Consider the following 25282-nt stretch of genomic DNA (forward strand, 5'->3'; position numbering starts at 1 on the left):
TCAGCAGAAGGATTTTTAAAGAGGGGGTGCACAACATAGTGCTTGAGGAGAGAGGTGAAGGATCCAGTGGTGAAAGATTGATTGCAGAAGTCGGCCAAGGCTTGAGTGAGGGTGTCAGTGTGGTCCATGATGGTTCTGGAGGAGCAGGGAAGCACCTGTTTGGATGACACTTTCATAGATCAGACTTGTCTAGAAACATTGTCGGGTGTTGTCAGAGAAATAGAGGAGAAACGTGGACTAGAGGCAGCCAGAGGGGGTTAAGAGAGGTAGACGGAGAGGAAGAGGAGAGAGAGGACAGGATATCCTAAGTTTTTGTGGTGAAGTGAGAAGCCAGAGTCATACAGAGGGTCTGGCAGGGAACAGGAAAGGTGGAAACTGCAGCAGGATTGGCCAGCTCCTTGCAGATTTGAAAGAGTTTGGCCGTGTTGTTAGAGGCTGCAGAGACGGGGGCTTGGATGTGGGCTCTCTTCTTGAATAGGATAGAGAGTCTGTATTGCCTTTGCAGCAGGCGCCAGGCTAGTTTGTCAGAGGATGCGCCTGAAACCCTCAATTTCATCTCAACTACCCTGCACTTGTGTTTCAAGGTGGCAAGGTTGTAGTCATACCAAGAGTTTCACTTGAAGGTAGGCTTCAGACGGATTCTCATGACAGAGGCAAGGACATCCAGAGTGTTGTAGATGGAAAATGAAGGCTAGAGAGGGCTGTGTCAGAGTTTGAGTCAGCCGCAGGCGTAGGAGGAGCAGAGAAAGGATCAGCAAAGGTATCCACTGACATGGGCTGAATGACCAAGAAGGTAGGTGGCAGTGCTGGGGTAGGCTTAGCCTGATGGGCAGAGGTTTTCAGGTGAGATGAGAGCAGAAAGTGGTTAGTCCAAGGGAGAGGAGTGGTGAGAGGGTTAGAGAGGGGTGTGATCGGCAGAGTGTGTCGGACCAGGGGGTAGAATGGAAAGAGGGTGTCGCAGAGGTTGCGGAAGAGCCCAGAGGAGGGTTTAGAAGCATCCACGTGGATGTTGAGGTCTCGGAGGAGAAGAAGTTGAGAGGTAGAGGCAAAGAGGGAAGAGGAGAGGTCAGCCCACTCTGAGAGGAAGAGGGCAACCTGGCCAGGTGGCCTAAAGATGGTGGCCACAGTCAGAGAGCAGCCTGGAGAGATAGAGAGTCTGCAGACCAGGCCTTCAAAGGAGGAGTAGGCCTGCCTAGGAATGACACAAGCATGGACCCACTCCAGGAAGATCAGGACTACTCCACCTCTGGGTCGGTTGGTTCTGGGTTTAGAGAGGATTTTGTAGCCATCAAGGAGGAGAGTGTCAAAACCTGTGACAAAGCTGGCTATGAACCATGTCTCAGTGAGAGCAAGGACATTCAGGTCAAGTTTTTCGAGGAGGTGGCAGATATCAGAGGAGTGTTTGACAGCAGAGCGAGAGTTGAGAGTAGCGATGTGGAGAAGGTTTCCACATTTAAAAGACTTCCGGGGTGGGGTACAGGCTTGAGGTACACCCAGCAGAGGAGATGGAGGGGCCCGAGAGTGGGCAGAGGTGGTAGCATAATGTGGCATAGTAGCCAGAGAGGAGGAGGAAGGTGCGAGAGAGGTCACAGAAGGAGGTGGCAGAGGAGCCTGAGAGGTTCTAGGGGAAGTAGCAGGAGAAGGAAGGACGTTGATAAGATGTGGGAGACGCCTATCGAAAAGGAGGAGATTGGGCTGAGGGCAATGGTCCAAGACGGTGCCATTCAAATAGACATTAATGATGATCTTGGAGGAGTTTAAAGAGGCCAAGAGGACCTCCCACAAAGTGCCACCATTAATGGCAGAGGAAGAGATAGGAGAGAGAGCCAAGACCATATGAGGGGTCCGTAGGTCAGGTGAGGCAACAACAAAGAGGATGTTGGTGAGAGTCTGTCTGGAAGAAGCACTGATGCACGTATCAGCGATAGGGAGCCCTGGGTTGAAGACCAGGATGTCCCTCTTTAACTTCTTCCTTCCAGACTTAGTGAGAGGGATAAGATAGGAGATAGAGTAGCAGTTAGAGAAGATGGGAGAAACGGAGAGCACCATAGGGGGTGCAAGGAGGAAAGTAGGAGGAGGGAGGGAGGGAGAGAGTGAATAGAGAGATGCACAGCCCAGCCCCGCAAGCACAGGATACACAGGGGGGTCACAGAGAAGAGAACACACACGAAGTGCAGAAAGGCGGCACACAACAGTAGAAACGGTACCCCCAGTTAGGTGGGGACCTACAGAGTGGGAGAGAGCCTAATGGGACACAGTTCACAGCACAAGAGTAACAACAGAAGAATGGAGATCTAGAGAATGGGAGAGAACCGAATGGGACACAGTTCACAGCACAACAGTAACCACAGTTGAAGGGGCCCTAGAGAGGGAGAGAGAGCCTAGTGGGGCACAGTACACAGAGTAACAATAACTTCAATTGAAGGGGACCTAGAGAAAGGACACAAAAATACAAGGTACAGCTAACCACTAAGGGGAGAGCCTAGGTTTGCACAGAGACAGAGTACGTTATGTCAGACGGTTAGGTGGAAGTACACACAGAGGCCGGGACGTTTAATAGAGAGCAGAAGTGGCTGCTCCCACTTCCCACAACTCTCTTACTTCTTCCCGGTCGCTGCTGTTCGATGGCTGAGCCGCGTGCTCATGCGCTAGCCCTTTGTTGCCAAACACCTGAATCGCACAACACTGTGCCCTTGTCCTGGGAGAGCTTGTTGCAGTGCTTTGAACCAGTGATGAAGTTGGACACATTCCAATCAAATCAAATGTTAACTTTATTCAGCAGTAAAAAGCCATCAAAGTTCATCGTACAGTCAAAATATTTTTTTTAAATGGGCATAGATACGTAATTACAGATTCAAGACATGATTGCAGTAAAACATTGGACACAGTGATAAATGACTTCAGTGACCTATCGGCTGATACAGAAATCATTGGTTACTGATTAAGGTTACCAGGACTGCTCTTTGTTTTGTGACATTAGCTTCAAATCTAGCAAAAACTGTCACACACTCTAGGCAGCTCCCCAAAAAGCCAATTGAACAAAATACATGAAACTCGTGTTTGGTCATTTTCTCATTACAACAAAAGTTAGTGGATAATCTTTAGAAGTTCTGTGGATGACATCAAGGAACAGGTTTACAACAAGCTAACATGCACTCCTAAGAAATAACATTTTATAGCACATAACCAAGCTGTTCAAGGGTTACAAACCACATGAACAAAAAGGAAATTATTGTAGGATCATTCAAGGAATAATGGCTACTAACTAGATAGAATGGGCCTCATTACGAGTATGGAGGTAGCCATGCCGCTTTTAGCGGCATGGCTACCCCCATACTGGGTACCGGATACGGGGTCCGGGTTCCAGGAATGAGGAATTACCGGGCCATTCGACCTTGGAGGGCCCTGTAATTCCTTTTCCCGGGTTCCGGACCCGGTACATCCCCATTCCCATTTGAGCCCCCATAGGGCTCAATGGGAATGGGGGGGGATGCTAACAACGGGCCCGTTAATGACTGGCCCGTTGTTAGCATCCTGGTCTGCTAGCGGGTCCCGCTAAGGACGCCTTGTTTTACCAGACGTCCTTAGTGGGACCCGCGAGCAGACCTCGTAATGAGGCGGTAGAGGGTTAACAGTGCCGGCAGTGCTAACGGCGCAGTTAACCCTCTACAGCACTCGTTGTAATGAGGCCCAATGTCTGTTAAGAAGCAAGGAAAGAGTTAAGCATCTCTTGCAATGCACCTTTGTATGGTATCTGACATAACCTATTGAAACAGGCTTGAATTTCAAGGGTCCCAGTGCAGTCAGCCATCACTCCCCCAAATTGTCACTGAATAAGAGAAATACTTCCCATTACAGAGTGAAAGACATTTTGTGTTTCTTGCTAGATTTCTAACAGAGCGAAATAAGCACAAGTGACAGGGGTCGGCCAAAGGGGATTTGAACGGGAGCGTCCAGTTTTAATTACCACAGATTATTGTTGGTGGCAGAACCATACTACCCCATCCAAAATAAGAGAAAATGCAGTGAGACATGCAGTGGTGATAATCTAAGGTTGTTCAGACACTTCTTGGTTTTTAGTCCATAAGACATCTTCTGGAGTGCATATAGCAGCAGTGTGATGTGCAACTTCAAACACATGCTTCTCATTATACATGGTCTCGAAAATATGCAGACACGTTGATATATCTGTCATTTTCCTAATCACTCTACTTCTTCTAGTATCTCAAACCTGTGCAGCACTAATTTAGGCGATCCCTTCAAAAATTCAACATACGCCTTTACCGTTCTTCTTTCAGTAGCTGAGCAAAATAACATAACTTGCTGCGACTCTGTAAAATGCACATCTGTCTACGGAAGGGCTACCAACTCCATACACCTGTCTTTCCTCTAAACACTCTCCTTCCTACCAAACTATATCCTGTCCTATACCTTTCCTTCACAACACACTCTATTCTCTACCAACACTATCTGTCCTTCATCTAACTTAGTTAAACATTGCAACTGTGGCAAATTTCTCCATGGCTATAGGTGTTCTGGCATGCCAGAGTCATTTAGTTAGCACTCTTGGCCAGCTGATAAGACATCTTCTCAGCTGGAAAGCAGTAACCTTGCATCTCTTCACATGCCATGTCCTTCATACAAGGAAAATATTTTAGGGAGAGTCCCTTAAAGCAATATGTGGATTGGGACATTCAAAAATATATATATATATATATATATACCAACGGTATCCACTATGCTGGAGCAAAATAAAAACTAAGTTTAGTTAATTTTGAATTTGTGTGTATCCAAAAGCAGATATCACAGTTATTTTGTACCATTATAGATGCTGAAAACAGTCCTTATTGTTCAACTAAATTTAATGAAGAATGTTTCATTACAGTACAAATATTGTTGACATATGAAATTGGGGAAGACATTACTAATAAGAAAGGACATAACTAATTAGAAAAACAAGCAGGAAAAACAAGCAAAAACCCACAAATATAGAAGCACACAGTTGTTGAATCCAATTACAACAATGAACCGAAGAACCTAGTTGCAGAAGTGCAATGTTCAAATTTTAGAATAAACACAAAGGGTCATACAACATTGAAAAAAAATTGTTGGAAAAAAACTGATAGGCAATTAATGCATCCGGCTTTGGTCATACTTAATCAAACCAAAAAAGAAAGAAAGACAAAGTGTACTGCGGCCTTTAACAATGACCCGAGTTCCACAGTCCTATAAGTGCAGGTCTGCCTACCACTCCAGATTCTTGCCTGCTTCAAAAACACTGTTAATCATGCATTGAAGGGCTTCTCAGATCAATTGGCTGTGGGGTGCCAATAACATGCAACTCCCAAACATGTGCCTCACTGCTAGAAAGGTCTGCCCCAGATATGAGCATGGTGGCCTTCTCTAGCCGATCTACATTGCCATCTAAATTTGACCCTTTGTAAATACCCCACGGTGTAAGAACAGTGTTGATTGACCCCATTCTATATTTCTGCAATTACTTTCCCTTTCTGCCTTCCTTCAATTAGCTTTTCTCTCTGTTTCTCCAATCGTATTCCAGCCCCCTTTGTGCAGTTTGGGTACTGACTGGTAACCTGAAAAGCAGAAAGGGGGATGAGTATATAAAACGGTAGCTACTGTTGCATTCAACACCAACTTTCTGAATGAGGTCTTATCCAATTTCAACATTGTATTGTACCACATCTGTGTGTATTTCATAAACTACTTTATACGCATTTCTAAAGATTGCAAATGTTGAATAATGGTACACGTTCTATTGTCTAGGTCCCCTGAAAAAGTACACTGTGCATCCGTCTCTCTACTGCCCCTGATGACTAGAGATGGTGAGACGATGTAAAGTGTGCTGAATCTTTAACGTTCACAACAATGTCTTAATAATATTGTTCACAAAATGAGTGCCTGTTAATACACACAGGTATTCGAAATCTAGGTACACATTCACATATCAGTATTTTTGCTACTGCCACCGTGTCCACTTTCCAGCTAGGGTAAGCCTCCACCCAACCAGAAAACATGCCCACAAGCAAATACTGCCATTGGTTATATTGCAGTAACTGTAGGAAATATATCTGCAATCCCACAAATGGCCCATACGGGGGAGGATGTTCCCCAGGCCTGATCGGCAAGGTTTCCCTCACATTATTCTGTAAACAAATAACATATCTCTGACAATACTCTTGTGCCCCACTGTGATGCTGGAAATGCATCGGAGGGACAGGGCCTCCGTATCCTTGTCCTTTACTGCTTTTTATCGTGTTTTCTGTCGTGTTTTCCACGCAGGAGTTCATGTGGGACTCCTGGTGGTGCAGCTCTCTCTTTTGATTTGGTGAACAGATCCATGGGATACCCTTATGACACCCATGGGTGGGGGTACAACCCTGTGCCCCCAGTATATGTTTTTGGGCACCTGTGTGTGGCCCACAGAGCAGGGTATGAGCCCGTGGCAGCTCCATGCTGAATTTGACAGGCGCCCTGAGTATCCTCCATTTTGGGATACCCAGGCCCTCCCATTGGGATCAGTTGATTCCTGATAGGAAACAAGATGGCCCCTGTGGCCTCTAGCTTTCTGTTGCCTATTACCTTGTTTTCCCAAAGTCCTGGGAAGCCCTGACTCTGTCCCTTCCCCCTGACCGGCTGTTGGGTGGAATTTCCATATATGGTGTTGTTGTGAAGTCCAGGCCAGACTGGCTTGAGCCTTCCCAGTGAGTGTATGTTGTGGGTACACCCTGTGGGTGGGACCTGGGTGAATGGAGTGTGTGACGACTACGCATTCTGTGTTGTGGGTGTCTAGTATCTGGTGGTTGACACAATGACTGAGACAGCCCTGCCCGAAACTGGTATGAATGCAGTGTGGAGTTTTGAATGAATGAGTACTTGTCCCAATACACATAACTTGTTGTGAGTGTCTGGAGAGAAGTGAATGGCCTGAATGCACTATGCACCTGATTGGCTGCTTGCCTGCATGAATGGCCTTCTGACCGATTGGTTGCCTGAGTGTGACCCAGCAGAATGAATGGGAGATCAACTAGTATATCTGGGGGCCTCTCACTGCTAGAATTCATGTTCAGAAGCTGAAGTCCATTACGAAGAGTAACTGGAGTAAACCTGAAGCTTAACCTTGAAGCCCTGCTGGAAGAGAAGTCTTGCTGCTGCTCTACTTCGTCGATCTGAAAGCTGCTGTGTCTTCAAGGACTGACCCAGAGAGGACCGGGTAAGGCGCCCTCTTCCCGAGCTACGAGGGACCATTGTGCACCAGCTGATCTTTGCCAAAGCTCCCTGGTAGACAGACCTACAACAGGCTGCCGACCGGAGACGGGGACTGCCGCGGAATCCCAAGGAGAAGCGCCCGGACTGTTGTCCGCCACTGTCGACAACCGATGTCGCCGAATGGAGCCACCGTGCTCCGTTTGCCTAAGACCTTCATTTCATCCACGGACGCTCTCGTCTGCATCGCCGTCCGCTTTATACCGCTGGAGAAGGCCAGACCGGTGACACGCACAGGAGCATCTGCCGGTGGGTTTCCCGCCACCTAACGACCACAGAAATGCCGACGACTCGACGCCCTTGCTGGGCCACAGCTCTTCATCATCTCTTTGCAGTCCAGAACTATCGTCACCGAGGTGCCCCGTATACCTCTTCCTTGCAGGACGCCAACACTCCATCGTCGATGAGCACCGCTAGAAACGAAGCTGCCACTGCACCGCCGTAGTTCACCCTGATCTCCGTCTGACGTTCGACGACCCGTGACTCCTGCCTTAAAGGGAGGGCACTCAAGAAGGGCCGTCGATTTCCCGTCGACGAACGCTACAATTCCAGGTACATTGGGGCTGTAGAACTATTGTAGAATGAAATAAGACTCATAGAACAATATATGGACTGGGCTTGTGATACATCTTTGCTTTACAGGTTGCCCAGGTGGGGGGATCTCCACACAGAACTGTGTCTAGGTATCAGGGCCAGTATTCTACCAATTGTTCCAACCAACTACTTTCCTCCTATTTTCTATTGTTGGTTTCCTTATTAATTTGATCTGTGTGACATTTAACCTGAGTACAGTTGACGCACTTTAATGAGATCTGCTAATAATTGTGGTACCACTTAGAACTGTATATATTTACCATTGTTGATTTTCTGAGCACAAGTGAGTTATTGTGATAGTGTACATAACCTTGAATATTACTTATATAAAGACTGTGTTTTACCTAATACAGTGTGTGGACATTCCTTTGTGGGGGCTTGGGGACTACACTGTACTTAAGAACCAGCCTGCATCACCTCCTGAGTAGCGAGGCCTTGATTGCTCGACCATAGCTACCAAATAGAGAATCTTGGCTGGGGTCATCTGTGCCTCTCCTCTACCATATAGAGAGCAGAAGTACAGACCACCCCCCTCCAGTCTTTACACACATCAGCATTGTCATACCATCTCTTCCCATGTGTGCCTGGAAACGATACACTGTAACAAGGTGTGACACAAAATTCTTTGGACAACAACTAAGACCAATGGGTAAAAGCCCTTTAGTGCTTCCTGTTCCCTTGCAAACTAATGCTTCAACTTATATTACATTGAAATAAATCTTTTTTTTTTAAACTTTATTTGTTGATGTTCTTGACAAATACAACATGACATCTCATCACTTTATCACATGAATTACATTTCGAACATCGTAGCATAATCACTTTCGTAGACACATTACAGTTTATAGAGAAACATCATCATCTGAAATCATTTCAAACAAATACATCCTGAATGGTGCCCAAATGTCCTTGGGGCGACTGGTCCTGGGCAGTGTCAATACATATTGTTCCTCACATCCATTAACAAATGCCAATTCCCTGAGGAAATGTGCTATCTGCGACGGAGAGGGGCTTCATTGAAATAAATCTTAATTGCAAAGACAAGAAAGACATGTGTCCACTGTTGTTCTGTTAAAATGTCTTCTTTAATGCTGAGACTGGATAAGCAATGTTCAATGCATTTCGAACTGTACGTCCTTCATCATGGACTGTTTGAACCTGCCTTCTGTTGATTTTGTACTGCTCTAGCTAAAATCGAACTTGCCTATTGTTGATTTTGTACTGCCCTAGCTAAAATCGAACCTGCCTATTGTTGATCTTGCACTGCCCTAGATAAAATCGAACCTGCCTACTGTTGATTTTGTACTGCCCTAGCTAAAATCGAACCTGCCTATTGTTGATTTTGCACTGCTCTAGCATAATCGAATTTACCCACTGTTGTGACGCATCTCCCCTAGGTGCACATCCACCATGCTCTTTAGGGCGTTCCTTATACTGTACCACATTCTGCCTTTTGCCTTTTAAAGCAGCATTTACCACACAGCTACACACATGGCCGACAGATCCTCTGCCATCAGACACCTTATCGCCCCCAAGCCCTGCCCCCCCGACCCCATGCATGGCAACCGCCACAATGGACCCTACGACATCTACCTTAGGCCTCCAGCACCTCAACACAGACTTGAACCCATACCTCAACGACCCAGCCCTCTGGCTGCAACACTTCGCTAGCAAACCCACCCTAAAACAACCATCTCTCAGAAACAAACGATTAGGCACCAGATTCTGCATACGCCCCACCCGTAGTAACCTCCCCAAGCAAACACAACACACACCACCGTGCTCACCCACTGCACCCACCAATGACAAACCCCCCTCTACAGAGGCGAAACTGCCTATTATTAAGGGCGCCCTCATCAACGCCAGGTCCCTCCCAGCACACGCACTAGATATAGCAGACCTTATAACATCCTCAGATCTTGACTTCAATGTCATAGCTGAAACTTGGCTTCATGCCGCATCCGGTCCCTCCTTGTCCCTTGCCTTACCACCCGGCTTCGGCATCATGAGGTGTGACCGCACCTCTGCCTCCCACACCAGAGGTGGTGGCCTAGCCATCATCCACAAAACCACTCTGGATTTAAGAGTATTGACCAACATTAAACTCGAGTCCGCTGAACTACTATCAGTCAAACTCGCACTTATACGTAATCAAACAGCTACTCTCCACCTAATCTACAGGCCTCCAGGCCCTGCACCTTCCTTTGTCGGCGAAATCTCTACCCTCCTCCTCGACAATGCAAAAACTAACTCAAAAAATCATCATTCTTGGAGACTTCAACCTAGGACTTGGCGACCCCAAAGATCCCACTGCACTAGACTTGGAAAACGCCCTTTCTAATTCTGGCTTCACCTTGCACATCCAAGAGCCCACGCACTCAAAAGGTAGGACCCTTGACTGGCTAGCCAGCTCTAACTGCAATATTAACGTCTTGGCTAACACCCCTTGCTTGTGGTCAGACCACCACATTATCACTTTTAATATTGAAGCTTTCCCCCGTATCCAGACCTTTATAGCACCTGCTCTCCCGACCAGAAATAAAAAGGACATAACTAAGGAGAAACTTCTCCCTCTGCTACTCCCTTCACTCAAAGCGCCCACCGACTCCTGCAATGACCCCACCATCCTAGCTGACATCTATAACTGCAGCATTCTCACAGCTATAGACACAATTGCCCCCATTAAACTGAGGAAGGCCAAACCACGGGCACACCTTAACTCCTGGTTTACTCCACAGTTAAGAGAACTCCGCAAAACCAAACGCTGTGCCGATAATCGTTGGAAAAGTCACCCTCCGAAGCGCACAAAGATGGTTTTTTCTTGGCATCGCTCACATACAAAGCAGCCATTATAGAAGCGAAAAGAGTCCCTCAATAATCGCATCCTGCAAGCTGACTCCAATTCTAAGGAACTCTTTAAGATCCTAAAAGAGCTCGAAACTCCCGTTACCCCTCCCGATACTTGCATTAAAGATAGCAAATGGTTTACGAACATTCAGGCAGCGTACTGAATAAAATCACCACGCTTCAATCTAAAATCATAGCTAAACAATCTGAAACTTGACAATCGCCCTCCTACACCAGCTGGGGCCCTCTCCCCTGACCTGCCCAATCTCAAACGGTTTGCCTTCTCGCCGCTCACCGCTGCAGAGGTGGAAAACATTATGATGTAAATCATGTTACATAGATCCAATACGCAGGTAAGTAATATATATGGTACGTTTATTACTTGTTACAGCGCCATCCTTATTACGTTGATGGTAAGCGAATGACACCGGCACATCCCACCCGGCCACAATAGTCAACCCCAACTGTCAAACATAGAACGTAGCCTCCAGTCATACACTGCACGTTCCAAGCTACGCTCAACAACCTTACGCGCACCTCACAGCATACGTAATATACATTACGACATATCCTCCCCCGTTCATATTACAAAGGAAGACATTCCTTATAATGCCCCAACCTTACATAACGTGTGGCCAGCACGGAATGTAGCCATCTGCAGCAACACCAAACACTTATCCCCACGGGTGGTGGACCCATCACACGAATGAACATGCAAGCCCCATAGTACATGCCACGCACTAAAAGTTGTTATAAAAACTCCTAACTCCTTGTTGAACCTCAAAGCATCAGACATAACCCTCAAGCCCGAAACATCCAACCAACCCGTTCAGAAGCCCCAACCCACGAGAACTAAAACAACAAAACAGAACTTCCACCGGTCCCAAGCTGCCCCTTGGGAAATGAGTCTGCCACACCCATCTATACACAAGAAAACACACTAACATTCTAACCCCTTCAAGCACAGACACCTCCCGTCCCGAGCTGCCCCTCAGGACCACGGACCTGCCACATCCGAGTACACACCCGCTCAACCTAGAGCAACATCCCGCTACCTACAGCAGAGCCCGAACACCCTTGAATGAAATCACTAACTATCTCCAAACCAACACAAATTCCCAAAACGCCTATCAATGACCCAAAACTCCCTTGGGCCCCCAGACCATTGCCAACGCCTACTAACACTATGGCTTCAAACCATTGCCAACACCTCACAAACACCTTGGCCCCAAGCCATTGCCAACACCTCACACACCTTGGCCCCAAGCCATTGCCAAAGAGCTAAATACTCCCGTGGCTTCTAGATAAAGCAAAAAAAAAAAAACATTCCATGGCCCTACATGGCCCCCAAAAGCATGTCAAAAAGTGAGAAACAAACTCCATGACAACCTCAGCTGCCCTCAATTACAACCTGAGCAGCTGTCACCTCCACCAACCAAAAAAATGAGGACCAAACCCATCGGCCCCCCCCACAGCGATGCTATGACAAAATGCCCCACTAACCACACCCGAGGGAAGCATAATCGCAAACACTCATAGTGTTCCACAAAGGTGCACATATAATCACACATTGACATATACATAACCCCGAACATGTATAGAGCATATACTTCCCAAATGATCATTTGAGTTGATTGAGCAAATGTTAATAAAAGTTTCCACTAAACAGAACACCATTGTCCTGCCCATAGCAATTTCCCTCATAAATGTTTCCACAGCACAACACGTTTGTCATGCACATAGCCATTGCCCATGAAGCAGTTGAACCCATGCCCAATGTCCAACCTGAAACAGAAATTGCATGAAAAACCAGTTCCAAAAACCTTCAGCAAACGTCCAAGCTGAAAAGAAAAATGTTAAAGCTAACATTTCATACAGTAGAATTCTGTACACACATAAACCCAGAAACCATGCATCACTAAAAGCGAGCTACAACCCATGACAGGCAAAACCAAAAACCACCATTGCATTACACATTAGAAAATTAGATGAACCCACCCTGCAAGGAAAAAACATCATATCAATTACATAGCAGAAAACCGAATTCACACCTGACAGGGCCACTACATATAGTCACCCACACCATACACACCACACGGCCCACACAAAGACACAACAGAGGCCACAGACGCTACTACCCACACGCACTCACCCTGGCCTCTACAACACACAATGCTTCAATCCTCACTCAAGGTGAGACCCTTTAAACCAATGTAAAAGTGACACAAATCCAGCAACGAACAACATTCCACACACAAATCCTCCATGCTGCCTGTCACAACTCCATAGGACCGACATCTCCGTCGACACGTCCTCTTTGGACACAAACAGTACTTTTCTCCGGTGTCCGAGTCCAAACCCCTCCTCCGTGAGGAGTGAGAGGAAGTCGCCTCTTCCTGCACCTCCACTGAAATCCGGGAATTACTCCGTTGATTCTCGCTGTGTATAGTCTCTACTGCCGCCGGAGACAAAAGTTGCACACAATTCGCTGGCAAAACGGAGGGAAACATAGCACAGGTGCTCCCCCGGTACCGCGCACTCTCCATCCTGCTCGCCATGAGAGGCCCAAAAATAGTCTGACAAATACACAGGCTGCTGGCTCCTTGCCACTTGTGGCGCACTCACGTTGGCCCCGACTTCCAAACGTCATCAGTCTACAGAGACTGGCTCTCTTACTGCCAACGGTCGCTCACAGCTGCTCCCCCTAGTGGACACAGGGGAACACGACCTCGAAGGAACCAAAACCATCAGTCTGTACCCGCACCAGCGGCCTGCCAACATCAAGGGACCTGGCGAACACCAGACAACCGCCCCCGGCACCTCCAGCCAACAAGAGAGATGCTTCCAGACCGGTCCTGATTTCCCCCGGAAGCAACCACGAATTGGGGAGTGCCGCCATGAACCGCTGACTCTAAGGCAGTCCTCCTGCTCCTGCTGTGGCCGCCCGCCGGGTGGGATGTCAATACTGGAGGGCGGTGTCACACTCCATAGGCTGCCCCCTCTGCAGCAGCATCCTCGTCGGCAGTGATGTAAATCATGTTACATAGATCCAATCCGCAGGTAGGTAATATATATGGTACGTTTATTACTTGTTACAGCGCCATCCTTATTACGTTGATGGTAAGCGAATGACACCGGCACATCCCACCCGGCCACAATAGTCAACCCCAACTGTCAAACATAGAACGTAGCCTCCAGTCATACACTGCACGTTCCAAGCTATGCTCAACAACCTTACGCGCACCTCACAGCACACGTAATATACATTACGACACATTATCCTGAGGATCAAACCTTCCAACTTGCGGGGCGATCCCTGCCCTGCCCCAATTATTAAGGAATCTGCCAACGATTTGGCTCAATTTATCACATCCTTCATTAATGCCTCCTTTAAAACTGGAATTGTCCCCAACAACCTTAAGGACGCATGGGTGATCCCCCTGCTTAAAAAACCCTCCCTTGACCCTAGCATACCTACCAATTACCGACCCATTACTACTATCCCATTCCTGTTAAAAATCCTAGACCGCGCAGCATACCTGCAAATCCAAAAGTACCTGGAAGCCAACAATCTTCTAGGTCTCAGACAATCCGGCTTCCGCCCCAGAAACGGAACAGAGACAGCTCTACTAGATTTAAAAACTCAAATCGAAGTTTTAAAAGACAACAGCAAACTTGCTTAATTACTTCTACTTGACCTCTCTGCGGCATTCGATTTGGTCAACCACCAGATCTTATGCAAGCATCTTCACTCCGCTGCCCATTTCTCTCCGTCAGCTACAGCCTGGAACAAATCATTCTTGAGTAATAGATTGATGCAGGTCTTTTCTCAATCTGCAGCTGCAGATCCTTCCCCTATACACTGCGGCGTACCCCAGGGCTCTTGCGTGTCGCCAACACTCTATAATGTTTTTACAAAACCGCTCTTTGATGTACTTGACTATCTGGGTGTCTCTTATACGAATTACGCTGACGACACCCAGATACTCATTCCCATCACTGGTGACTACGTGACTGACACCAAGGCCCTGAATGACGTCTACCTGGTCATCCAAGCTTGAATGGCACAACACTAGTTATGCCTCAATGATGACAAGACTGAGCTCCTCATCTTGGGCACTATGCAATGTCTTAGTAAACTTGAGCCAACCTACCAATCGTTCATCATCGATGGCAACACCATCCAAGTTTCGAAAGACACAAAAACCTTAGGCGTCTACCTTGACGGCACCTTATCCCTACCCCGACAAACAAATGCAGTCAGATCTGACTCAGCATACACCTGCAAACTCATTGCAGCCTGCAGGCCATTTCTGACCACCCCCAACACAGTCACACTGGCCAGAACCCTCATCATGCCCTAGTAAAATGCCTGTTCTAATCTCTACTCTGTAAATGATGGATATTGCTGTAAGTTGTGAATTACTCTGCACTGTATCTATGTTCGCTATGTAACCATGTTCTAAGTTGCGCCCTGATGCCTCCGGGCCTAACGGTGCGCGTTACAAATAAAACAAATACAAAATACAAAATACAAATCTACAAACCATGTAACAAAACATAATATTAAATTCCACAAGTTAAAACCAAATTATTGAACAACAAATCAGAAAATGGGGGAACAAACTAAAATAACAAATAAAATGGTTAGATTCACAGAATATAAGCCTGGTAATTGTAACATATCTCACATTGTAATGATAGCATTACTTTACCCATCTTTTTTCATGGTCTTGGATAGCATGAGTATCTAAAAACATTCTCTCGTGAAAGAAGAATCACAGTTGCAGAGTGACCACATCATGAAAGGTAAAACATATTGCTGTGCTCAACAAAAGGATAGAATGGAATTATTTTCTTATGCATGCTAGATCACATTGTCTTTAGCAGTGGATGGTTAATAAAGCCAATATTTTTGCAAATGTCATGATGAATATGAGTTCTTTTTTTTAAACCTTTATTTTTTGCTGACAGGCGAAACACAATCACACAGACTTTGGGAGTGAATCTTGCAGTTACATAACAAAATAGCAATTGTCTTTTCAACGCACATGCATATGAGAACATAAAGATGATGATGGAAGTATAAGTTCAGTGCCCAGATCCCAAAAATTTCTTGTTAAGAATCCAAAAGACAAATGAATCTGGCTTCAAATCCCAATTTATTGGTTAGTAGACAGCCGACACGTGTTTCGACCTTTCAGGTCGTTCTCAAGGCTGTACATTAGTCAAAAAATAATATAGTCAAGTATATAATACAGAATCATAAGCAAAAACATATTTGGAACACCCCAATCACAAAACCATAGAAAAAAGGGAAAATAACATACCAGTTTGTAGTGCAAGGTTGAAGTCAATAGACAGAAAAAAAAGGAGAAACAGCAGAAATCATAAGATAAAACAAAAAGATGATTGATATTAGCATGGGCTGCATCGGCATCATTGCTATACGAGTCCAATTAGACAATATTAATACAAATGAGCATGTGGGAAGTTGCTACATACCGTGGTTCAGAATATATGATGAACAATTCAAATTGTTGCCTGTAATGGTAATGGAATAGCCATAACTGGTGAGTAAATTACTATTGAGGATGAATTTGATGGTTGGTTTAAAGATAAACACTGGCAATATGAATAATAGATTAAGACTGACTCATCCTCCAATGGGTATGTGTCTTTAATAGTGGATGTATATCTAAAAAGAAAATATTCAATCACAAATTTAAATGCTGCTTTGTGCTATTGAGTATATTAGGGACATGTAGTTTAAAAAAGTGCTATACCTGAAGCTGATTAGCTCATGTGAAATTTCGGGTCAAATCCCCTCGCTTTGTTTGAGTAAGCGATCCACAATGGCAGCGATTATCACAACTATTGTAAGTCGCGGCAAAGTACGTGACACGCCTGCGCGCGTGACGTCATACGTACGTCTTTGCGAGTGACGTCACGCGCACACGGCCCGTGTAAACGTCAATGCTCGTCATAATATGCGGCCGATCGATAAACAAGAGGTGAGCATGGGAAAAGCATTGAAGCTTCACAGGTGAATATTCCTAAGCACCAATGTTATTGACTAAAAATCATATGTTTAAAGGCATATTCAAAGAAAGTTAAGCTGCATGTAATTACCAAAACGTATTTGCTTCCAAAGTACTAAGAAACCTGTGATGCGGAAGTGATCATATGTCTTAATACAATTGTTAAGTATTGCTAATATATAGTGTCAGTATACATTAAGTTGTGAAGCTTCCCACAGCTTATTTGAATTAAAAGAGAAAAGACTTCTCACCACCAACATTGTTGATGAAAGAGAATACAAAGCAAAGAGAGCAGGGGCTGCAGAGGAAAATAAATAGGCGTCAGAGAGTAACATCTTGTTCCTTAAATTTAAATAATAAACAAAGCCATTGGGCCTCATTCCGAGTATGGCGGTAAGGGATAGCGGCCACCGCTAACGAGAGCGGTGGCGGTAATCCCTTACCGCCATACTCCGAGTTCCCTTAGCGCCATGGTGCTTTTAACACCTGCTTTTAGCAGGCGTTAAATACCATGGCGCTAAGGGACCTTGATGTTAATTACGCCTTCCCCACTCCCATTATGCCCTATGGGGCAAGAATGGGAATGGGGAAGGGTAAATGGGGATTGGGGAATTACCGCCCCGCCAACCTTGGAATGGGGCGGTAATTCCGCCAACCACCAAGGCGCTGCCGGTCCGGGTACGGCGTCAACCAAGGCGTTAATAGCGCCATTGGTTAGCGCCGTACTCGGAATGAGGCCCATTATGTGCATATTTCACAGGGACAAACTTAAATTAATTCTTGGTGGGTTTAAAGCCATTATCTGATGTATATAAAGTCAAATATCATTAACAGAAGCACAGACAAATCATGTCTGTTATATCAACACTATCATAGCAAGTGTAAAGCAAATCATAGATGCCACAAATCGTTGAAAGATAATATAGTGTCAGAAAAAGACATTTAGTTCCTTAGGCTCAAATATTGTGCAAAGATATTGTGCGCATGTTTCACAAAGACAGACTAGGAATAGCCCTTGTTGGGTTTATGACCATTATCTGATGTGTAAATTGTCAAATAATATAGTCAAGAGCACAGACAAGTAATGTATGTTGTGTCAACACTATCACAACAAATGCATAGCAAAACATAGATGGCACAAGTTACTGAGAGGTAATGCATGTGTTATAAATGGCAAGGCAAAGCTTTTTGCAAATGACATAAATACACAATTGTTGAGAGATAATACATATGTTGTTGAATGGCAAAACTAAGCATATTACAAGTGACATATGGTCACAAATGCTAAACAGAGTCCTTTAGTACAACCTCACAGGAAGACATGTATTTCATGGTCCGAATTTAGTCCAACTGAAGTACATCTGAAGTGACAGATAAGTTTACATTCAAGCCTCCTAAGCTTCATGCAAAGGTTACCACCACATTTATTGGTAGATGCCTTGGCCAATCCCAAAAACTGTATGTCTGATTTGTTAGCTAATTGATGTTCTGTTTGTTAATGCAAGGCTAGTGGTAAGTTAACACCGGTTTTGTTGAGGCTTGATAAATGCTCTCTTATACGAATCCTCAGCTACCTAATTGTACTTCCTATGTATAGTTTCTTACAAACGCAAATAATTGCGTAGACCACAAATTTTGTTTTGCAATTAATAAGATCTTTAATTGCAGTTTGAATCCCATTCTGATCTACAGAAGTCTGACAGCTCGGATGGGCATATTGGCACTGATGACAAGTGCCACATTTGTAAACCTTTAGTTTTGGTCAACCATGAAGCTTGCCTATCTGTGTCAGGAAGATAAAGGAAGGAAGGACTAAGTCTGTTGCAAAGAGTATTGGCCTTAGTGAAGATGAAATTAGGCCTGTCAGAGACATATGGTGTAAGGTCTGGATCCAGTTTTAATAGATTCCAGTGTTTGGAAGCAAGTTTGTACAGGGTTGAAGAGTCCCTAGTGTACTGTGTAATTAAGGAAACAGGTCTCTGCTGAATGTTCACATTGGATTTAGTACCCAACAAATCCGCCTGTTTGGCGAGTTGATATTTTTGAGATGCTTTACATAATGGAGAAACTGAGTAACCACGTTGCTTGAAACGAGTAGTGAGCTTGCAAACAATGTATGTCTTTTCAACAATGTTTATTACTTGCAGGCAAAAGGTGTTACAATGGGTGCTAAATTTACACCGTCCTTGGCTAATCTGTTCATGTCACATTTCGAGGAAACCCATGTTCTTGACAAACTTGAATTTAAGGATAAACTGGTGTGTTGGAAAAGATACATAGATGATGTTCTTATTATTTGGCAAGGCACTAATAGCTCATTTGAAGATTTTGTTACCCACATCAACACCAACAATTTTGGAATTACTTTGTCTGGTCACTCTAGCCCTACTATGATTACCTTTCTAGATTTAGAAATCTTTATTGAGGATGATATACTACATACCAGAACTTTTCACAAACCTACATCTGATAATGCCATCTTACATGTGAAAAGCTGTCACCAAAGAGCGACTATACACAATATCCCATGTGGTGAGTTCTACAGAGCAAGGAGAAACTGTTCAAAAGATACTGATTTTCATACTGAATGTGCACAGCTCACTACTCGTTTCAAGCAACATGGTTACTCAGTTTCTTCATTATGTAAGGCATCTCAAAAATACCAACTCGCCAAACAGGTGGATTTGTTGGGTACTAAATCCAATGTAAACATTCAGCAGAGACCTGTTTCCTTAATTACACAGTACACTAGGGACTCTTCAACCCTGTACAAACTTGCTTCCAAACACTGGAATCCATTAAAACTTGATCCAGACCTTACACCATATGTCTCCGACAGGCCTAATTTCATCTTCACTAAGGCCAATACTCTTCGCAACAGACTTAGTCCTTCCTTCCTTAATCTTCCGGACACAGGTAGGCAAGCTTCATGGTAGACCAAAACTAAAGGTTTTTTCAAATGTGGCAATTGTAATCAGTGCCAATATGCCCATCCAAGCTGTCAGACTTTTGTAGATCAGAATGGGAATCAAACTGCAATTAAAGATCTTATTAATTGCAAAATAAAATTTGTGGTCTACGCAATTATTTGCGTTTGTGTTAGGCGATCCTCAGCACATCAGGCCTCCCCACATCAGAACACTGCTCACATTCCCCCAACATCTCCACCCCAGCTTCGAGGCTCAAGGGATTCGGTGAACCCACAGAACCGAAAACACCGTACCTTCTTTGGTGTACGGGCTCGATTACAACCTTTCCTGCATTGGCAACTGCCTTGGAGGATATATCGCAGAAGGGGCGGCGTTACGGCATCACGTCGGTCACGTGATACAGTGTGGCGTTCCTCACGTGATCTTGGTGGACGTCACATGGCCCAGAGACGTCACATGACCCAGGGACACACAGTATAAAGAACTGAGAGGAAGGACGATCATTGCTTCTCAGCTGGCTTCGGACCCTGTTTGGCGTTACTACTTGCTCCTTGCTACCTCGACCACAGAACTCTATCTCGGACTCTCTTGGACACCCCTTTGTACTTTTGCTTGGAACTGTTTACCTGTTGCCGGATTTTTGGACTGCACATCGACTTGTCTTTGGATCATCCCTGAGTATCTTGCGGTACTTCTACGCCCAAGTCAAGCCCTATCTTACAGGTGGCCTACCCGTATCCACGCTTACCTGCGGTTCTACCACTCCAGGGACCGCTGTATCTTTTTGAGCCTCGAACCTCCCTACTAGGTTACCTGGGTCCCCCTTACACCAGATAGGTAAGACACTTTAGATTCTTTTGTTTACCTGCTTGTATTGTGATTGCCTGGTACTTAACCTCATTCCTTCTTGACAGCAGCATCGGTGTTCCAGAGGCTCCGTGGATCTGGGAAGACATCTCTCACCTGTGGCCTCAAGGGTCGCACAGCGGGTTTCTATTTGTTCCCCTGTGCGTCACTTGGGGACGGAGGTCTCATCGGTCTACACGACACTCAAGTCAGAACAGACTGAGAAGCCGTATAGTCGTGTTAGACGATGCAGGGATCCACGGACGAACCCATAACTGCTTTAGTTCAGGCAATTACAATATTAAGGGCAGATATGGCCGCCGCGAACACAGTGATCCATCAAAGGTTGGATACCATACAGAGCGTTCAGCATTCCCTTCCTGCAGACCCTGAGTTTGGAGATGGCAGCTCCTCCACTACACCCCCTCCCTTGGCTACTTCCACAGTCCCGACTCCAATAATCCTCCCAACTCCTTCCCCCCTGGCTGCTCCTGAACGTTACCAGGGCGATCCCAAGAAATTCAGAACCTTTGTTAACCAGTGCAAGTTACATTTCTTATGCAGGCCTTTGGCTTTTCCCACGTCCACTCCTAAGGCCGCCTTCGCCCTTTCCCATTTAGCTGGAACAGCTGCCGCTTGGGCTAATCCCCTGTTAGAGAACAATAGCCCAGTTCTTTATGACTTTGATTTGTTGGTCCTAGAAATGTCCCGAGTATTCGATACTCGACACAAGGCACAGTCTAGGGATTTGGAGTTGTTGGAATTGACTCAGGGCAAAAGGACTCTGATAGATTAAATCACCCGGTTCAATCAGTTAGTTGCGGAAACATCATGGCCAGAAAACAAGCGGGCGGTGATCTTTTATAGGGGGTTGAGTAACACCATGAAAGACGCTTTAGCAGTGATCCCTTCTATGCCTACTCAGTATCAGGAATTGATTGATCTCGTCCTGCAGGTAGATGCACGCCGATCGGAGCGTAGAGCTGAATTGGGGGCCTCTTCCTCTCCTACTCTTGTTAGTACTCCCGCTTCCGGTACTGAAGAACCTATGCAAGTGGGAGGGTTACGCAGTCCTATTACAACATCTGAGAGGGAACGTAGAAGGGTAGATAATGCATGCTTTTATTGTGGCACCACTGGACATTTCGTGAAAGAGTGTCCTCGACGTCCCAAGAAGAGTCAGGTTTTTCGGATGGCTCGACCTTAGAACCGGAGAACAGGTCGAGTGTCCCATCATCTTCTCCGGGTACCCCTCTCGCCTTTGCTCGTGTTCAACCCATCTCCGTAAAGGCTACTCTATGTCCCTCTACTGGCCTTCTTCATGCAGTCAATATCATTATTGATTCCGGTGCCACTGGTAATTACATAGATATTGATTTGGCCCATTCCCTCAATCTACCCTTAGTGGTAAAAACACGACCGGAACATGTCCAAGCCGTAGACGGCTCCGCATTGGTTTCTGGTCCTGTTAGACATCAAACTGCACCCCTCTTGTTGAACATACAAGACATACACACAGAAACCTTAAGTTTTGATTTGATCACCGCACCTCAATTCGGTATCATACTAGGGATTCCCTGGTTACGGGAACATAATCCACTGATCAATTGGCAAGCAGGCACTGTACTCTTTGAGTCCGATATTTGTCAGAATTATTGTCTCCCGGTCCATCAAGCCCCTGACACACCCTCTCGGGTCTTGGGAGCCTTAGCACAACTCACACTGACCGTTGACGATCCAGAAGTCATACAGTCCCATACTGTTGGGGGGTTGATGTCTGGGATTCCGTCAGAATATCGGGCTTTCGAATCAGTTTTCGATCGAGGCTCGTCTGAGGTACTTCCTCCACATAGAACTTATGACTGCCCAATCGAATTGCTTCCTGATTCCACTGTTCCTTCGGGCAGGATCTACTCTTTGTCTCCTTCGGAGGAACTGGTGTTAAAAGAATACGTACAGAACGCCCTGCGTTTAGGACACATCCGCCCCTCCACTTCACCAGCGGCAAGTCCTATCTTCTTTGTACCCAAGAAGGAGGGGGATTTACGTCCTTGTGTAGATTATCGGCGTCTTAACGCGATCACCAAGAAGGATAGATATCCCATCCCGTTAATTACTCCACTCTTAGATCATTTAACACATGCTTCCATTTTTACTAAACTTGATCTACGCGGCGCATACAATTTAGTACGCGTTCGCGAGGGAGACGAGTGGAAAACTGCTTTCTGTACTCGTTACGGCTTGTACGAATATCTTGTCATGCCCTTTGGCTTATGTAACGCCCCGGCCACATTCCAACGATTCATGAATGACATTTTCAGGGATATTTTGGATGTGTACATGGTTGTGTATTTGGACGACATCCTGATCTTCTCTCGTGATCTTGATGACCATGTAAAACACGTACGAGAAGTATTAACCCGTTTAAGCAAACATTCCTTATTTGCCAAACCTGAGAAATGTCAGTTCCATAAGACCTCTGTTGAGTTTTTGGGTTTCCACATCACCCCTGGGGCGTTATCCATGAACGAGTCTAAGGTCAAAGCAGTCTTAGATTGGCCAGTACCTCAAACACTCAAGTCCTTGCAGGCCTTTTTAGGATTTGCCAACTTTTATAGGCGTTTCATTTCTTCCTTTTCTACGATTGTAGCCCCACTCACGGCCCTGACTAGTCCTCGGGTACCATATCAGTGGCAGAGAGAACAGCAGGAGGCTTTTGAGACTTTGAAAACCGCCTTTACTACCGCACCGGTACTCCAACATCCCAATCCTGATCTACCGTTCATAGTCGAGGCAGATGCCTCTTCCTTTGCCCTCGGGGCGGTACTGTCACAAACATGTCCTAATACAGGCAAATTACATCCTGTGGCATACCACTCCCGTAAGTTTTCCAGTACTGAGTCTCATTATACCGTTACGGAGAAAGAACTCTTGGCTGTCATGGACGCTTTCTGTGTTTGGCGTCATCATCTTCTGGGGGCTAAACATCCCATCACAGTATACTCCGATCATCGGAATCTACAAGATTTGGCCTCTCTGAAATGCATTAATAGCAGACAGGTCCGATGGCATCTTTTCTTTTCCTCTTTTGACTTCCGTATTATGCACCGTCCTGGAACGGCACATGGGAAGGCGGATGCCTTGTCACGTTCCCCGGGGGGGGTCCAATTGCCTACATTCCCCGACACTGTTCTCGGAAAGAGTCATGTGATTTGCCTCTGTACTCCCTCATTGTCACTGATAGACTCGGTTCGATCCTGGACTAGCGATCATTCTGACCAGTTGCGAGAATGGGACCCAGTGTATTCTGATGGATTACCGTTCGTACATGAACGCCTGTTCCTTCCCACACCTGACACACGTAATCTGGCCCTGGAGTGGTCTCATGACGCTCCCTTTAACGCTCACCCCGGACAAGAGCGCACTTTAGATCTTCTCAAGCGTTGGTGTTGGTGGCCTTCTATGAAGCGCGATGTAGAATGTTATGTTAGATCATGCGCAGTATGTGCTCAGGCTAAACATCAAAGGGGTCGACCAATTGGGTTGTTGCTTCCGGTACCTCCCAGGCCCTGGCATACGTTGACGATGGATTTCGTTACTGATCTCCCCAAGTCGAAGGGCTTTGACTCCATCTGGGTGGTGGTGGACACGTTCACTAAAATGGCCCGTTTTGTTCCCTGCAAAGGTATCCCTTCGGCTCCTGTATTGGCGGATTTGTTTTTTGAACATGTGTTCATGCTATTCAGCCTTCCTTCGGTCATTATATCTGATCGAGGGTCACAGTTCACCTCTCGGTTTTGGAGGTCCCTGACGAAGCTATTGGGCATTGATACCAGGTATTCTTCGGCCTATCATCCTGAGACCGATGGACAGACCGAAAGGACGAATCAATCTATGGAACAATACCTTCGTTGCCTTATATTGCAACATCAGACCCCTTGGTTGGCCGCTTTACGGCTTGCGGAGTTCGCATATAATAATGCGGTTCATTCAGCCACTGGTTATTCTCCTTTTTACGCCCTCTATGGCCAACATCCCAAGGTCTTGCCGGTCCCTGATGCTTCTGGTTCTGCGAACCCTGCGGCCACGACATGTCTTAGGGATCTTTCTGCCTTACACGCTAGTACAGTGGTTCATCTCACTGAAGCAAAGGCTGCTATGAAGGCCCGTGTGGATGGCAAACGTCGGGCTGCTCCCCCTCTGGTGGTGGGTTCCAGGGTCTGGTTGTCTTCACGTCATCTTCGCCTAGTGGGTTGTCGGAAGTTGCTACCTCGCTTTGTTGGTCCTTATGTGATATCAAAGGTTGTGAATCCGGTGGCTTTCCGTCTAGTGCTTCCGAGCTCTTGGCGCATCCATCCTGTGTTTCATGTCTCCCTCCTCAAACCTTGTCCCGACTCTGTCCGTCTTCGTACCCCTGTTGCGCCGGTGTCCTTGACCTCTCCTGATGTTTTCGAGGTGTCGGCCATTTTGGGCTCCAGATGGTTTAGGGGAGGGATCCAGTATCTGGTGGACTGGAAGGGTTACGGCCCGGAGGAACGTTCATGGGTTTCCGCCTCTGATCTGAACGCCCCTCGCTTGGTAGCCCGTTTCCATTCAGACCATCCATCCTGCCCACGGGGTCGTGGGCCGTTGGGGAGGGGCTATGTTAGGCGATCCTCAGCACATCAGGCCTCCCCACATCAGAACACTGCTCACATTCCCCCAACATCTCCACCCCAGCTTCGAGGCTCAAGGGATTCG

The 25282-nt window shown here is 46.0% G+C and overlaps 1 protein-coding gene across 1 annotated transcript in view; it reads left to right on the forward strand.

Annotated features, from left to right (window-relative positions):
* TEKT1 (tektin 1) overlaps window positions 1–25282 on the forward strand; it is an 880590-nt gene that overhangs the window by 103830 nt on the left and 751478 nt on the right. The gene's annotated exons all lie outside the window — the stretch shown is intronic.

This window comes from Ambystoma mexicanum, chromosome 9 (assembly GCF_040938575.1).
Source record: "Ambystoma mexicanum isolate Mex_15411 chromosome 9, UKY_AmexF1_1, whole genome shotgun sequence".
Taxonomy (NCBI): Eukaryota; Metazoa; Chordata; class Amphibia; order Caudata; family Ambystomatidae; genus Ambystoma; species Ambystoma mexicanum.